Source organism: Ambystoma mexicanum, chromosome 7q, assembly GCF_040938575.1.
Source record: "Ambystoma mexicanum isolate Mex_15411 chromosome 7q, UKY_AmexF1_1, whole genome shotgun sequence".
NCBI classification, from domain to species: domain Eukaryota; kingdom Metazoa; phylum Chordata; class Amphibia; order Caudata; family Ambystomatidae; genus Ambystoma; species Ambystoma mexicanum.
This window is the reverse complement of record NC_090941.1, coordinates 540660258-540678173: the sequence shown is the minus strand read 5'-3', so window position 1 is coordinate 540678173 and position 17916 is coordinate 540660258.

The window sequence follows — 17916 nt, the reverse complement described above, 5'->3', positions numbered from 1 at the left end:
TTGGTGATTTCGGCAAAACTGCCCGCCTCCATATATGGACCCACGTCAAGATGCTGTCTCGTACCACGGGCTCACTGTTCAGGGATCGGGTCGTGCAGTACTGTTGAGGTATCGCGTCTCATCCAAGAAGGGGCCCCTTTCTCACCGTCTGATCCCGGTCGATAGCCGCGTCAACGACGAGATGGCATCAATCTTGATGGTCCCTATTCGGGCGCCATCTGTAAAAGCAAGGAAATATCGAGGCTGAGTAACACAAAAGGAAATACACCAAACACAGGCTATAAAGATTCTCAGATCTTTAATACTGCGCAGTTACAAAGAAACATAGATCTGATACAGATAGCTATCTGGCTCTCGACACTCCGCAATGAGTACCAGTCCGCCAGAGTGAGAGTGCTGGACATCTAAACATTCGCATTTTTATACATTTCCTATAATATTGTCCTGCCCCTCTACAGGTTAATAATATGCGTTCTAGAGTTTGTGCCGAGTTCAATATAGCTCATAAAATAATATGCACATATATTACATAGGTTTGTGTTTCCAACAAGTTACAATGGCGAAGTGTATTCCTGGGTTCAGCAGTGAGCCTTAGTACATATCCCTTCACAATGTAGTTCTGCCAGTGTCCACGCTCGACATTTACATAACATTGTCCTCGATGTGTACTCGTGGATGAGGCTTGTTAGTGCAGACAATCCTAGGACAACAAGTCATGCTTGGGGCAAGATCTCATTAACTAGTCTAAACAGTCTAACCATTAACAAGACTCAGAGGTTGGTAAGGCTTGGTTGCAAGTTAGAAACACAGTCGATCTAAAATCGGAACTTTGCAACGCGGTTTTCTTCGCAGAGCAACTAGGCTTAAGCCAATATAAATCAGAAGGAGGCACGATATGATTTCCCGTTTAACACCTGGAGGTGGTCTCGTAGAAGTACTGCCCAGATTTTCCGCAAGTGAGTACAGTGCCTTTGACCTTGGTAGCCTTAGCCTTTGGTATTCCTCCAACGGTGGTAAAGAACTGCCACACCCATGATTCTCTTTGGGTGATGGAGATAGGCATTTCTTCTATGTCATCTTCCTGGTCCTCTTGATGGTTTTCTGCTTCACTGTGCTTTTTCCATTGTCTAGGCCCTCCAACTTGTGTTGGTGGTGTTGGCTCCTGAGAAGGAGGTCATGGCTGATGCCATTTTTGAAGTTAAATAGCAGTTGTGCTAATATTCTTCCAAGTATGTAACCTGTCCTAGATTGCAGATGGAAAATCAGTAAGAATAGGTCTAGGAGCTGTGCTAGGGTACGTTTTCAGCTTGAAACTTGCTAGAGCAGATGAAAATTTAGTTTCGAACTGTTTGCAAAGCACAGACACGTTCACAAAATGCCGACCGGTTCGTGAGCATGACATCACTGGCGGGCATATGGTCACGTGACACCATCCAGAAAGTCTGCAATGACGTTGGTAAACAAAAAACGGTCTAAACATTTGCAGAAAGTCCATAAAAGTGTTAGAAATGTTGCTAGGAGGTGGAGAATGGCACAGTTTTAAGGTGAAATGTTCTGGATTGGCCGAAAATGCTGCTATATTGGGGGTAAGCATAATATTAGGCAGTTGTAGCAAATTAGGGTGCAATGGTAATAAACCCACGCAATTCAATGAAAAAACATTGTTAAAGGGAAGTTATGCTTACGTAGGACTGAAGTGCAAATGCATTAATTTTTAATTTTAATCCCTCTCACACCCTCCATCATAAAGTGCACAAGACAAAATAGCATTAAACACCAAAAAAATAACCTGAATTTCATAGTGTTTTAAAATGGGCGGTTGAGACGGCCTGAAGGCCATGGCTAGTGGTCTGGTAGTGTTCTAAAATATAAAGTGATTACGGCCGCAGGCCCTGTCCACTGGCCATGTGCAGAATAAATGAATGGAATATGAAACCATTGAAATTCAAGGAAAAACCTTTGGTTGCAGGGACGTTGAGGTGAGCAATACACTGCAAGAAAACCTTTTAAATTAAAGGAAAAACCTTTAGTTGCAGGGATATTAAAGTGAGGACTTCATGCAACAAACCACTGAAATTCAGCTCAACCCACTTTACCTTTGTGCCCCCTGTTGTGCAGCCTATGACCACAATGATGACATCAATGGTCGCTAAAAGCATCCTATATGACCTCAATGATTATTTAAGCAATGGCATCAGACATAAGATCACTCTACGTATTTGCCCATATTTAGACCACCTTTATATTTCTACATATGTGATAATAGCATTTCCTTTAAAAAACATTTTATTTTGTTTTAGCTTATAGAAATAAGCCTTTCACAAACATAGAAGTAGAAAAAAGAAACGTACAATTAACGCAGTGTAAAATAAAATAATACAAACACGTTACAAATAAGATGAATCAATCAACAACCCACTTCCTAAATGTCACATAAAACATCGGTAAAATTCATGAATTGTCTAAAAAATCATCACAAAAAAGCACTGTAAGGAAAACATGGTATCAACAGTAAGTTGGGTGCCCTGCTGGCGGAAACTTTGAAAACCAGGTTGTGCTAGGATTAGGACTCCTGAAAACCCATCCTCTCTCACAGACTAAGAATAATGGAGGGCACCAGATTGAAGGCAAGACAAACTTGGGTTATCTCCAAGTGAAGAAAAAATAAGCTTGGTAAAAATCAAAGTCCCTGAAGATGGTCATGGTTGACCAAAATGCATTGGACACGATTTGCCACAGGCCTATCTCTTAATTGTTCTAGAATAAAGAGTACCCTTTGTGAAAATGTATAAACTACTTGATGAATCATAATTTATACACACCTATGAAGATTGATACATTATAAAGTGAAGTAAAAATCGAGTAGATTTCCACACAGGTCCTTCCAGCTGTCTTGGACACCTAACCCAGACCAACATTTGGCAAGCAAATCAAATCACTGCACAGTGCGATGGGGCGAGATCTGGCGACAGGACCAAATAATTGAACTAGAACTACATAAGTTGTTGACAAATCTTTGACATATACAAGCGGTGCCCACTCAACCCAACTTGGTTAATCAACAGTAAGGCAGACACAAGTGATCACATTTCAAGGGTGTTTATTAAACTTCAAAAAGGGTTTGAAAAACACCTATCTAATCCTAAATCTACACATAGGAGCAAGCTACAACCATCAAATAATAATAACACAGTCCTAGTGGTGTCTTGTCAAAATAAAAGGGCCTATACTAATAAACCTATTGCCAATGCTTACTTCTAAATACAAATAGCGTGGGAAACAAAGTTACATAAAATAAAGAAGTGTTCAAGAAATGATATGTCAGGATGTTCAGGCCGTTGGCCTCCCTTACCTACATTTTCAGCATGGGGCAAGGCGGTACATTGGAGCTTAGAACAGTCTCTGGCTTCTATAGCATAAGGGTGCAGTTCAAACATTTGCATCAGGACCTTCTGTGCCCAAGTCTTTTTGCCTTTCAGAGTCTCTTCTTTCAGAGGGCCTGATGCAACAAACAAACAATAAGTTATTTTCCTCTTAGGATTTCATGCGTACTCAATTTCTCATGTGACTTACTATTCACCTCGGATTCCACTCTGCTGGGCTCAGATCCCCTGCAACATAATGCTTGTCGGATTTCCACCTATCCAATTGCTCTCCCTCGGGCTCAGACCAACTTTCTCTACTTCGTCATTTCAATCAGTCTCCCCCTCTAGGCTGGGACCGACTTTATCTATTTTCTCATCAACATGCTTGGCAATATCAACATCGAAGGCTTTTGATTGTACACAAGATTGTACTTGACCCGTCGCATGACCACTTTGATGTACCGTTCCTTGGCCAATCTTTCACTTTTCTTAACTCTCAGTTGAACACCCTACGGAGACTTTCGAATGAGCACCCACGCGGCGCCAGACCACTCTGTCAAGGGCATTGTATCTCGGTTTCAAAGTTCAATCACTCATCTGTTGAGCACTTTTTACTCGCTTTGATTATCACATGCCTTTCATAAACTGTTTGCTTCAGCCTTCATCATACAATTTTGCCACTTGCAACCTTGGCTTCATCACAGACTGGTTTGGTATCAGTCTCCCCAACTGAACAGCTGTGTTGATTTCACTGGTGCTGCTTTGTTGTAGGAGCCAAGGACAGTACCAGTGTGGCAGGCGATTTTCCCCACATTGACTATCAACGTGGGAGAGCCCCGGGTACCTCCGACACACAATGCAGGATTCTTCATCCTTGTTTCCTGGTCTTACGCTTTCTTCTCGAGGGTTTATGAAAGTAACGGTTCCTTATCGAAAAGGCCAAGGGCACTTCCCTTCTTGCAATCCCCTTCTGTTTTGCCGTCTTTCTCCTCATGTTAAACTGCCATCTTGGAACTGCTGCTTCCTCGTGTGCTTTGCCTTGCTCAGAGTGTGCTCTCATGCTCTGCCTTTTATCCGTGTGGGGAAGTTTAATGGAAGTTAGGTGTGTGTGATGGTCAGTAATTGCCTGAATCTGACTGACCATTTGTATTGGGAAATGTCAGGTATACGGCTCAGGTGTTAGTCCATTTTCTCTCATAGCGTTCTGTCTGTGAGATAATGTTTGTGTTATGCAGAAGGGGGGGGCGAGTTCCTAAATATCCTACCTGGTAGGATGGGCTAAAGGTGTTATCGGAGGGGATACCACGTCTTGCCATCCGTGTCCTACTTCCTGAAGACCCTTCACCCAAGTGATCCTCTCGCACTGGTCCACCCCCAAGTACTGGATCAAAAAGCGAAGGGCATGTCCTGGCCACCTGGATGACAGATCTCCGGGGACTAGCAGGTGAGATACCTTCAGGTTTCTCACAGCGTGCACAGCCACGATCAATTTCACACCATAGCCTCACATACATCTAACCCAAAATATCTTATAAAGTTCTAGTGAGCCTAAGTATCGCAATCTTACTTCCCCAAAATGTACAGAACACAAAAAATGTGTTTTAGCATTTCCTCAACTGAATGCTGCAAACAGAACCTGCAGTGGGTGTTGGTTAATGTCATGTCCCATTTTCTCCTCTGCTCGAGTTGGAAATTGAATCAAGCGGAAACGCATGTACACCCCGCGAATATTTGGACAAGTAAATAAGGAAATATATTGAAGGGTGTTTCCTATTCTCCTTCTGAAGTTTGCATATTTCTTGTAAAAGGAAAATGTAGCCTACAGGTCAGAGGTTGCGGCCCAATCTGCCACAAACCTTCTTTTTCACTGATTTAGGAGTAAGCTTCAGGTCTTCCACTGATGAGCCTATCAAATGCAGAATCTTACACATTTTTCCCTTAAAGTCGTTAATTGCAACTGCCGACTATAAGATGGACATGTCACCCAAGTTTTGATAGAGTGAATTGTTCGGTAGATTGAGAAACTTGCCATACTCAGCCAGTTTCTTCCACAGAGCCCTACCTGCTAAAGAAACTAAATCCAACTCATGCCTTATCACCACATTTGGCATAGAGTTGGCTAGACCCAGGTTTTTTTTCCACAACTGACCCTGTAGTGTGTTAAGGTAAAGCCCCATGTCAAAGGCCATAATCTCCAACCCATACAGAATTGTCGGCTCAACCTTCTGGAGGTAAAACCTGATGAAAGAGGGAAGGGACTAGCGGCACATCTCAGAATAAACTCATAATTTGAGTGAGAAGAGAGGTAAATCCTCCCTTCAATAACACTTTCCAAGACCCCCTAGAATAGGTGTTAATCAAATTATTCCTCAGATATCTCATTGACTTGACTCTTTCCAAAGGCTGCAAGCCATCCCTCCAATTCTTAGGGAACCGTTTGTCTGAGAAGATGATGACCTTAGATTTTTTCCCATTCACCTTCAAATTATTGTTAACAGCATATTGAAGGAAGAGGTTTAGCTTCCTGCGGAGACCAATCAGGGTCTTGTCAAATAAGATAATATCATCAGCAAATATGAGCCAGTTGAGGATCTAGGAACCTATTTTCACTGGATAAGTAGACCCTTAACTCCCAAACAGTGCTCAGATTCAAGCTATAAATGTTGAAAAGGGTGGGGGCCAAGACGCAACACTGCCTAAAATCCACAAATGTGGGGACAGGGCCTGAAACAGCCCCCTCCCTGGTCACCTAACCCTCAGCACCAAATCACTGCGCAACAGAGCCAAATGTTGGACCGTTCTCAGGGGAATATTGCATTCTGTATTTCCTCTAGATGGTGCTCCGTCTCACTGCGTCAAAACCATTTAACATATCTATGGATGCCATGTAAATCAGACCCACCACTCCTTTTTTATGGTTGCTAGGATGTGCGAAAGTACTGTAGTGTTTAGGGTAGTCCCCATGACAGGTTGAAAACCCCACCTGGTAAATCAACAGTGAATTTAATGGTATTATCTGATTAGAGAGATCTCTGAGTAATAAAGAAGCAAAAATGTTACTAGTTGCATCCAACAACGCAATCTGCCTAACATTTTTCGGGTCAGCATTATCCCCTTGTTTGTATATCGGGATTATAGTTGACTGCTGCCACATGCGTGAAATTAGCATTTTCTAATAGTTCATAACAATGAGTACATTGTTTAAAAAAGTAAACAGCTACACATACATACTATCACTACTGATAAAGCTTTCCTTTGCAGTACTTCGGTAAAAGATGATATCTGAATTATAAATAGTACACTGCTTAGAATGTTCTTGTTGTGCCAAATATATCTAAGACATGTTCACTATAATCTAATCTGTATATACATTTACAAAAATTAGAAGAAATAAATAGAAAGCGACACATGTTGAACCTTAATTATTTACTTAATTTTAAAATAAACATATGTAAATACTCAAATGTTTCATAGTAAGAAAAATGTGAACACATATCATTTTCTAAATGAAATGAGAAGTGTTTTAAAACAAGGAACAACTATGATTTAGGATATGGTTTAAGATTTCCATACATGGGTATTGAAAAAAAAGTTATCATTACTCTAAATTACTGTGTATTTCTTTCTTTTGACTACATGTTTCAATAAATCTGTATACGTTAAGTACCTGACGACTTTGTGTTTGGCGACTTCATTTAAGGAGTAATTTTCTGGCGTTGTAACTTCTGTGTGTGCCATCCCTTGGGAGAGACATTAATGCCTTTCCTTTTTTTGCAAATTCTCTAAATTTATATATGTATAGAAAAGAAATTAAGTTTTAAAATGTAACAGTTATTGTTGTTTGTTATACATACTTATGCCTTATGTGAAAATAAAACTGGATAAAAAGAAAAATGCAACAGTTGCTTGAAAACATGTACATAGGTGTATATTTCTTTCTGTGTGTCTTTTGTCAGTGATCAACATGTTAACATTGAAATAAAACACATAATTTACAAAGTAAAAGTAATATTTAAATAATATCCAATGTTTTAATACACTGACTTTTGTGTGTGTCATAGATGATGTCATTAGTGATGTCATCATTGTGGTCATAGGCTGCGCAACAGGGGGCATGAAGTTAAGGTGGATTTAGCTGAACTGGGACAGACTGTGACAGAAAGTGGGGCTTTGTCCACTCCTGGAAGAGTGTCAGAGAGCACCAAAGTATTAACTGAAAAGGATACGGTACTCAAAAGGATACAGGTGGTAGGGTCTTCCTGATCCCTGTTCACGCGTTTTGATAGTTGTGAAGTCAAGTTAAGACCTTCCAAATGATACAACTCTCTGACTGGTAAAACAGGCAGAGTGATGGATCACTGGAAAGGGAGTGGGTAAGGTATAGGAAGTCAGCCTAGAACAAAATAAAGTATCATGAATAACTGCCCCAACCTGGGTATGATGGAATAGAGAATGTCATGAATGCACACACTGACCTTGAGTCTAGGGCAGATGAATCCAGCAGAGTCTCTTGAGGAATCCAAGGTAGAACAAACGACAAGGAAGGGAAGATTAGTAAGGGAGACTTATCCCGAACGGAACGAGGCTCACGCTAGATACCGGGTTGATGCACCACAGGATAGCGTCCAAAGTACTGTTCACTGTCACCTTCCAATTATCCTTGAAAAGCTTCCTTCCCACGTAGAGTAAAGTATAGAAATGAATCAATCCCCCTGTTAATATCACAGGTGCAGGAGTTGGAAATAGCGCTCCTTTTAAGGTATAAACAAGTACACGCGGTTCTGTACAGCCGCGAAGAAAAGAGCGTGTGCGTGTGGATTTACACGCGATTAGGATTCACGCAGTCCAGGCCAGCAGCGTTTGAAGACAATATATATGCGTGTGGAATTTACACGCGAGCAGGATTCACGCAGTCCAGGCCAGCCGTACTTGAAGATAGCGTGCGCGTGTGGATTTACACGCGAGCAGGATTCACGCAGTCCAGGCCAGCAGCGCTTGAAGATAGCGTGCGCGTGTGGATTTACACGCAAGCAGGATTCACGCAGTCCAGGCCAGCAGCGCTTGAAGATAGCGTGCGCGTGTGGATTTACACGCAAGCAGGATTCACGCAGTCCAGGCCAGCAGCGCTTGAAGATAGCGTGCGCGTGTGGATTTACACACGAACAGGATTCACGCAGCCCAGACCAGCAGCGCTTGAAAATAGCGTGCGCGTGTGGATTTACATGCGAGCAGGATTCACGCAGTCCAGGCCAGCAGCGCTTGAAGATAGCGTGCGCGTGTGGATTTACACGCGAACAGGATTCACGCAGCCCAGACCAGCAGCGCTTGAAGATAGCGTGCGCGTGTGGATTTACACGCGAGCAGGATTCACGCAGCCCAGGCCAGCCGCGTATGAAGACAACGTGCGCGTGTGGATTTACACGCAACCAAACAGCTCCAGGAATCAGCGTGTGGCGGAAAACACGCTATAGAAGGCCCAAAAAGTAGCTGTAGTAACCTGCAAGGATGCAGACCGGAGGTTCAGCTACACAACGCCAAATGATTCGATCAGAAGCAGCGAGTGAAGTTTCCACGCTGCTTAAATACGTAATCCCGTAGTTCACGTGACGAAGCAGAATACACGTGAAGTTAGCGACGTGAAAAGTGCAAACGTCGTTTTCCCGGCAACGTATCGAACAACCGCCATTTGGAATAGAACGGTCTAGCTGTTCTACGAGCGTAGGAGGTAGGACCACGTCCAGCATGCATGACAGTGCCATCCCCCAAAGGGGCAACCTCTCCCCTTCTCGTGTGAAAACGCTTCAATAAAGCAGGAGCATGAATATTAGAAAGAGGTTCCCAGGACCTATCTTCGGGCCCATAACCCTTCCAGTCCACCAGATAAAATGGCCTACCAGAACGTAGTCTCATATCCAGTATGTCCTGTACCTCGTATTCATCTGAACCCCGCACAGAAATAGCAACAGGCCGTACAGGCAATCTAGTAGCTTCAGAACATGGCTTAATGAGTGACACGTGGAATACGGGATGCACTCGCCATCGTTGTGGCAAAGCCAGACGGACAGCAGCCGGATTAATTACTTGGAGCACTACATACGGGCCAATGTATTTAGGCAATAATTTCTTTTTGCCTGGAATTCTCAAGTTCTTAGTGGACAGCCATACTTTCATACCAGCCTTGTAGATGGGTGCGGGTGTTCTATGAGCATCGGCATAGAACTTGTCGCGTCTTTTAGCCTGCTCTAATTGCTGCTTCACTTTCCTCTGTAATTTCTTCAGATCACGAAAGGTACGGCCTGCGGCAGGAGTATCCAAAGACAAGCTGGAATCCAAAGGTATAGACCGGGGGTGCTGTCCATAAAGCGCATAGAACGGTGAAGTGCCTATGGCACTATGAAAGGAGTTGTTATAGGCGAATTCAGCTGCCGGCAGGACCGTGAGCCAATCCGATTGGTACTGCAGACACAGACACCGCAGATATTGTTCCATAGTGCAGTTGACTCTTTCGGTCTGTCCATCAGTTTGAGGGTGGTAAGCACTGGACATTCTATCATCAATCAGTAATACAGAGGTTAGTGCTCTCCAAAAGCGTGACGCAAACTGTGAGCCCCTGTCCGTAATGATTACTGACGGTAGACCAAAGAAACGAAATACATGGTGGATGAATAGGTCAGCCAGAACAGCAGCGGTTGGTAAACCGATACAGGGAATATAAAGAGCCAATTTAGTGAAATAATCCACTACAACCCATATGGTATCGTACTCCTGGTTTGGTGGGAGTTCTACCACAAAGTCCATAGATATCATGTCCCATGGTTTGTTAGGGACAGGTAGGGACTGGAGTAAGCCCACTGGTTTACCAGGGGTGTTTTTACATTGGATGCATACAGAACAAGTTGATACATGATCTATGACATCTTTTGACATGGACGGCCACCAGCACCATCTTTTGAGTAGTTCTAGTGTTTTCTTCCGTCCAGGATGGGCTGCGATCAAGGAATCGTGATTCCACTTGAGGGCTTTATTCCGCGTTGAAGACGTCGGTAGGTAGAGCACTCCTTGTGTGAATGGTAAACCGTTATGTACGTCCAGATTCATATCCTGGATAGCTTGTGGATGATTTTTCACCCACTCTTGTACTTCGGTTTTTAAGGATGGTTGAACAGAACAACTACATATTACATGATCTGCCAACAACTGATTCTGTACTTGTGCTTCTTCCTTCGCCTCTTCACTCATACGGGACAACGCGTCCGACTTAACGTGTTCTCGGGCAGGACGGTATGTGACCCGTAAATCGTATTGGGCAAAAAAGACATGCCATCTGGCCTGTCGGGCCGTAAGGCATTTCATGGATTTGAATGCTTGAAGATTTCTATGGTCAGAGTACACTACCACCTGATGTTTGGCCCCAAGAAGATGATGACGCCATTCTCGGAAGGCATCCTTGATAGCCAGCAGTTCCCGCTCAGTGACGGTGTAGTTACGTTCATATGGGGTAAGTTTGCGAGAGAAGAAAGCCACTGGGTGCTCCTCCTTGGTTTCTGTGCAAACTTGTGAGAGTACCGCTCCAGTAGCGACACTGGATGCATCCGCTTCAACGATAAACTGGCGATCTGGATCTGGATGTTGAAGCACGGGTGCAGTGGTAAATGCTTCTTTCAACTTTTCGAATGATGCTTGGGCATTTGGGTTCCAACAGAAAGGAACTTTAGAACTAGTTAAGACCGTCAAAGGAGCTACTCTTTTGGAGAAGGAATGAATAAATCTGCGATAAAAATTCGCAAAGCCTAAGAAAGACTGTAATGACTTGACATTGTGCGGAATCGGCCAATTCAATATGGCCTTCACCTTGGAACGGCTCATTCGAGCACCTAGATTGGTAATGTCATAGCCCAGGAATTCCACTTCCTGTGAATGAAAGACGCATTTCTCGGCTTTCACATAAAGAAGGTTCTCCCTGAGTCTTTGTAGGACTGTAGAAACGTGTTTGACGTGTTCCGAAAAAGATGATGAATAGATCAGAATGTCATCCAGATAAATCACCACAAACTGGTCCATTATGTCCCTGAATACATCATTCATGAAGAATTGAAAAGTGGCGGGAGCGTTGCACAGACCAAAAGGCATCACCAAATACTCGTAAAGACCATACCGTGTCTTGAAAGCGGTCTTCCATTCGTCGCCTTCACGAATGCGAACTAAATTGTATGCTCCTCACAAGTCCAATTTGGTGAAGTAACTGGAAGTACCTAATTGATCCAATAGAACGTTTATCAGTGGTAAAGGATATTGGTTTTTTATGGTGATGTCGTTAAGTGCCCTGTAATCAATACAAGGCCTTAGATCTCCCTCTTTCTTCGGAACAAAGAATAGAGGAGACGCAGCAGGTGATTGTTATGGCCGTATGAAACCCATCGCTAAAGCTTTGTCAATGTATTCTTTCAACACAACGTCTTCTTTTGGGGTTAGTGAATATAAACGACCTGTAGGGATTTTGGCACCAGGAATCAATTCAATAGGACAGTCGTACTGTCGATGGGGAGGCAATTGTTCTGCCTGGCCCTTGTCAAAGACATCAGCATACTCAACGTATTCGCATGGTATGGTAGTGTTGCTTTGATGTACCACGCTGATAGTTGAAGCTCCCACCATAGAGGCCAATATGTGTTGCTTGTTTGACACCTCCTGACTGGTAAAGCAATGTTCATTGCAATGAATCGAAGGATACTGGAGCAATCCCGAAACCCAGTCAACGGCGGGATTATGAAGGGTTAACCATGCAAGACCAAGTATGATCTCGTACTGCGGAGCAGCTATGACATCGAAGATGATTTCTTCCGAATGATTATTCGATAATGTCATCTGAACAGATACCGTCTCCTGGGTTACCATACCAGAAGTCAAAACAGATCCGTCCACGGTATTAACCGTTTCAGGTTTGTTTTTGTTTACAAGGGGTATGGAACAGTTCTTGGCATATGTGATGTCTATGTAATTGTTGGTGGCTCCGGAATCAACCATGGCCTTGGAAACCAATTCTCGTTCACCACAACGTAACGTCACCTCAACAATTACGGGTGCGTGTTTAGGAATGGTACTGGAGTCCGATGAAACACTCGACATAGGGACTCCTGCTATTGTCGAGTTTTGGCGTTTCCTGAACGCTTGATGGGTTTTTTAGGACATGTCGCCAATAAATGCTCGGATGAACCGCAATACATACATAAATGGTTCTTTCTTCGGTTCTCTCGTTCTGCATTGGACAAACGGCCTCTCACGACGCCAATCTGCATGGGTTCGGGGTCGCTCGAGAGGACTGCCGGTGTCTCTGAACGCCCCGAGGCTTGCATGAAAGGCTTTTTCTCTCCTTTCCGAGCATTCCTTCGGGCATCGATTTGTAAAACCAAATCGAGCAACTCTGTGAATCCCGTAGGAACCACCGGAACTGTAGATAAGGCATCTTTCAGTTCTTCTGAAAGACCCTTGTAGAAAACAGCCGTTTTCTTGCCGTCAGGCCATTGAGTTCGGCTGTTAGTTGATTGAACCGGGCAATGTAAGGCAAAAGAGGCTGATTGCCTTGTTGTAGATTAAGTAACTCCAGATCCATGGCTTGAGTAGCATAACGCATGTCAAAGACTTTACTCATAGCAGCCAAGAGATCGTCACAGTCGTACAACAAAGGGCTATTTGTTTCCAACAAAGGGTTAGCCCCAAGCAGTAGCTGTGCCCCCTAAATGGGAAAGCACGAATGCTGCTTTTGTGGTTAGGTCAGGAAAAGATGTAGGACGCAAAGAAAATGGAGTCGGCACTGATTAACGAAGGTTCTATAGGTTTTGGGATCACCAGTGAACCGTTCCGGAGGGGCCAAGGGAAACTGAGTGGGCATAACCACATTAATAGTTTCCTGTGGGGGTGTCATAGTCCCAGATCCAGATGCAGTGGCCATTGGAACCTGTGCTCCCTGAGGACTACCGTGCATGGCGTCTTGCATAACGTCCATACGATGCCGTAACATGTCCTGTGCCGTAACCATTTCATTTCTCAAATCGCTGATCAACTGAGTCAAAACAGCTAAAGGATCCGTACCCTCCATGGCTTCTGATTCTGTCAGAGAGCACCAAAGTATTAACTGAAAAGGATACGGTACTCAAAAAGATACAGGTGGTAGGGTCTTCCGGATCCCTGTTCACACGTTTTGATAGTTGTGAAGTCAAGTTAAGACCTTCCAAATGATACAACTCTCTGACTGGTAAAACAGGCAGAGTGATGGATCACTGGAAAGGGCGTGGGTAAGGTATAGGAAGTCAGCCTAGAACAAAATAAAGTATCATGAATAACTGCCCCAACCTGGGTATGATGGAATAGAGAATGTCATGAATGCACACACTGACCTTGAGTCTAGGGCAGATGAATCCAGCAGAGTCTCATGAGGAATCCAAGGTAGAACAAACGACAAGGAAGGGAAGATTAGTAACGGAGACTTATCCCGAACAGAACGAGGCTCACGCTAGATACCGGGTTGATGCACCACAGGATAGCGTCCAAAGTACTGTTCACTGTCACCTTCCAATTATCCTTGAAAAGCTTCCTTCCCACGTAGAGTAAAGTATAGAAATGAATCAATCCCCCTGTTAATATCACAGGTGCAGGAGTTTGGAAATAGCGCTCCTTTTAAGGTATAAACAAGTACACGCGGTTCTGTACAGCCGCGAAGAAAAGAGCATGTGCGTGTGGATTTACACGCGATTAGGATTCACGCAGTCCAGGCCAGCAGCGTTTGAAGACAATATATATGCGTGTGGAATTTACACGCGAGCAGGATTCACGCAGTCCAGGCCAGCCGTACTTGAAGATAGCATGCGCGTGTGGATTTACACGTGAGCAGGATTCACGCAGGCCAGGCCAGCAGCGCTTGAAGATAGCGTGCGCGTGTGGATTTACACGCGAGCAGGATTCACGCAGTCCAGGCCAGCAGCGCTTGAAGATAGCGTGCAGGTGTGGATTTACACGCGAGCAGGATTCACGCAGTCCAGGCCAGCAGCGCTTGAAGATAGCGTGCGCGCATGGATTTACACGCGAACAGGATTCACGCAGCCCAGACCAGCAGCGCTTGAAGATAGCGTGTGCGTGTGGATTTACACGCGAGCAGGATTCACGCAGTCCAGGCCAGCAGCGCTTGAAGATAGCGTGCGCGTGTGGATTTACACGCAAACAGGATTCACGCAGCCCAGACCAGCAGCGCTTGAAGATAGCGTGCGCGTGTGGATTTACACGCGAGCAGGATTCACGCAGTCCAGGCCAGCAGCGCTAGAAGATAGTGTGCGCGTGTGGATTTACACGCGAGCAGGATTCACGCAGCCCAGGCCAGCCGCATATGAAGACAATGTGCGCGTGTGGATTTACACGGAACCAAACAGCTCCAGGAATCAGCGTGTGGCGGAAAACACGCTATAGAAGGCCCAAAAAGTAGCTGTAGTAACCTGCAAGGATGCAGACCGGAGGTTCAGCTACACAACGCCAAATGATTCGATCAGAAGCAGCGAGTGAAGTTTCCACACTGCTTAAATACGTAATGCCGTAGTTCACGTGACGAAGCAGAATACACGTGAAGTTAGCGACGTGAAAAGTGCAAACGTCGTTTTCCCAGCAACGTATCGAACAACCGCCATTTGGAATAGAACGGTCTAGCTGTTCTACGAGCGTAGGAGGTAGGACCACGTCCAGCATGCATGACAAAGAGGAATAGAGAAGGAAACCTCTAGACGTCACAATCAATTATGGATGGCGGGAATCAAGACCGCAGTTTCTGGCTTGGAATGTAAAAAATAAAAAGCCCCAGGCATAGATGGAACACGAAATAAGAGTTTGGTTTGGAACAGCAAGTCTCTTTTTCATGTGCAGGAATTGATTTCAGTTTTAAAAAAAATGGGTCCACATCCTGATGAAGGCCCTTTGTAATATTGGCAGAAACATCACTGATTAATTTATTCCGTCATAACTAAGCCAAAACACGCAGTGTCGACACCTATATATTGACGTCAAATGTGTGACGTTTCTTTTTTTTATCCTAGACACCTATATATTGACATCAAAGGTGTGATGTTTCTTTTTTGTCATGCTAAGGGGGGAGGTCAGGCCTCCTGTTGGTTATGTAGTATGTTAACTTTGATAAACTGCATATGTTAGGCTAGCGTGTCCATTTATGAAAAAAAAGTTATCATGAAAAAGGTTGACTAAAATTATGTAAAACAGACGTGCTCAGTAGGCGTTCGTGTGCGAAATAAGATCTATTGGACATTAGTGTTGGTTTTCTAAAAATAGGACACCCATATACAATACCCACATACAGGCTACTGAAATTCTGTTGCATTTTAAGCAAGCAATTTTTTGCACTTTGCACTTTTGAGTATTTATGTAGCACTTTATTGCAACTTTGCACAAGAGACGATCTTGACATTGAAATAAAATACATACTTTACAAAGTAAAAGTAATCTGTAAATAGTATCCAATGTTTTAATACACTGACTTTTGTGTATGTCATAGATGATGTCATTAGTGATGTAACAATTGTAATATTAGTTTTATGGATTTAAATACGTATTAATGATAACACATTGTTTAAAGATAAATTCCTGTTTATGAATGTGTACTGAGAGATTTGTAGGAGTAAAACTATCCATTGATAAGGTTTGGGTTTGATAAGAGTGTACCAATGGATTTTATATCCTACTTGAAGCAATTGTAAAATCTGAGGTGTTCGTTTGGAGGCATTTGAGGGCAGGTCCTCATATGTTGCACTAAGCCTTCCTTTACATGTTTGAACAGGCTGGGTGTGTGTGGAGTTGTGCTGCTGTATAGTGTATATGTTCTTCCATTATGACACCTCTGTATGTTTGTATATGGTGTCCCTATGTAAGTCTTATTGTTTTTTTTTTCAGGTTGCCGATATGTCCCACATATCATGTGTTGTGCACAATATTATATATTCTGTGTGTAGTGCCTCGTTCTATGGAGCATATGGAATATATCTTGTTTGATTCCATTTCCTATTTATTTCTAGGAAGTGATGGATGGGCTCAGGGATGCAGAAGGTGAGAGTGTTTGATAAGTGTTTATGTGTATGTGTGTTTGTGTGTGTGACACTTTTGAATCAGTTCCAGTCTGGAATGGGCATCACCAAAATCGGTTGAAGGCCAAACTTAATTTCTTCCTATACCCCGTTACCCTGTTGGAAATAGTCTGTCTACTTATAGGATCACTGCCATTCTACCTGAACACTGTCTTCTCTTAATGTTTGCCAAAAATATCTTCATTCAGTGCTTAGAGTTGAGGCTTCTAAAGAGAGTAACTCTACTCTTATGAAATAGTTGTAATTACATTATTTTCTATTTTTTCTCTCTTTTGATTGGAGGCTCGGACTGCACGACAGTTGCCCCCTTGCCTGATTTCGTAACTTCATGGGAATCCTTTGGGGATGGGAGGATTTCTCAAATCTCTGCCTCTGCATTACTGGAGAAGAGACCACATTTTCCCTTTTGTCCCTCCCCTCAGCAAAAATACATCACAAAGAGTATAGTTGTGAAAGATAAGAATGGGGTTCTCAAATAACATTTGCAATCATTCCTCCTTCTTCAAAATAAGAGCATCAGATTTTTCAAAGCCAGTTGTTTCCTGACATCCGATTTCGATTTGGCTTAGAGAAATAGAAATTGAGTTATCTAAAATGCCTTTGCTTACTAAATTATAAATGTGTCTCTATCAAGCTTGTATATTTTGAAAGCCTGCCTTCTGCAGATTGCAGCTTTTCTGTATGTTTAATAGCTAAATACATTTAACTATTGCAAACATCTCTCTTTAACAATGAATTTCAAAACATGCCAAGCAATTTCATTTCTGCTTTTCACGTGCCCCACTTTCAATGCATTGTCAAAATACCAGTTATAAGCCTGTTTCTTTGAAGAGAAAATGCATACTTTGCTTGATAATTTAAACCCTCTGTTGAAGCCTTCAAAAAGTCTGAGAAAGAAGTGTTGATAAATAACATCTGGTTTTCTGTGTTTTTAAAACATGAGGTGATATGCACTTAACATTCTTGCAAAAGTCTGGCAGGTTACAAAATTGTCACTATCGAAAAATGTCAATTAAGGAAACACATTTTTTGCTAGAATTTTGCCTGGCTTTTATAATGATTTCTTGATCACCGGCTGGCTTCAAAGCAGTTTCACAGCCTTGTCTGTGCACCTTATAAGTACAACAATCAGCTATATTCACTATGAAAATATGAATTCAGACTTGTGATAAATCCAGGGAATTTGCCCCTTCCCTCCTGGGGGAGCAACCTCCTTTGAGACTAGGGAGGTCAGATCGCTCATTTTAACATCACAGAGGGAGCAAAAACACTGCCCCCCTTTTGCGACACAAACACTTTCGCACAACACAAAAGGCAACTGACTAACACCTGAGCCATTTACCTGCCTGTCCCAATACAAGGGTCAGGCAAAGTCAGGCAATTGACCAGAATCACACACACCTGACTGTCCTTTCCCT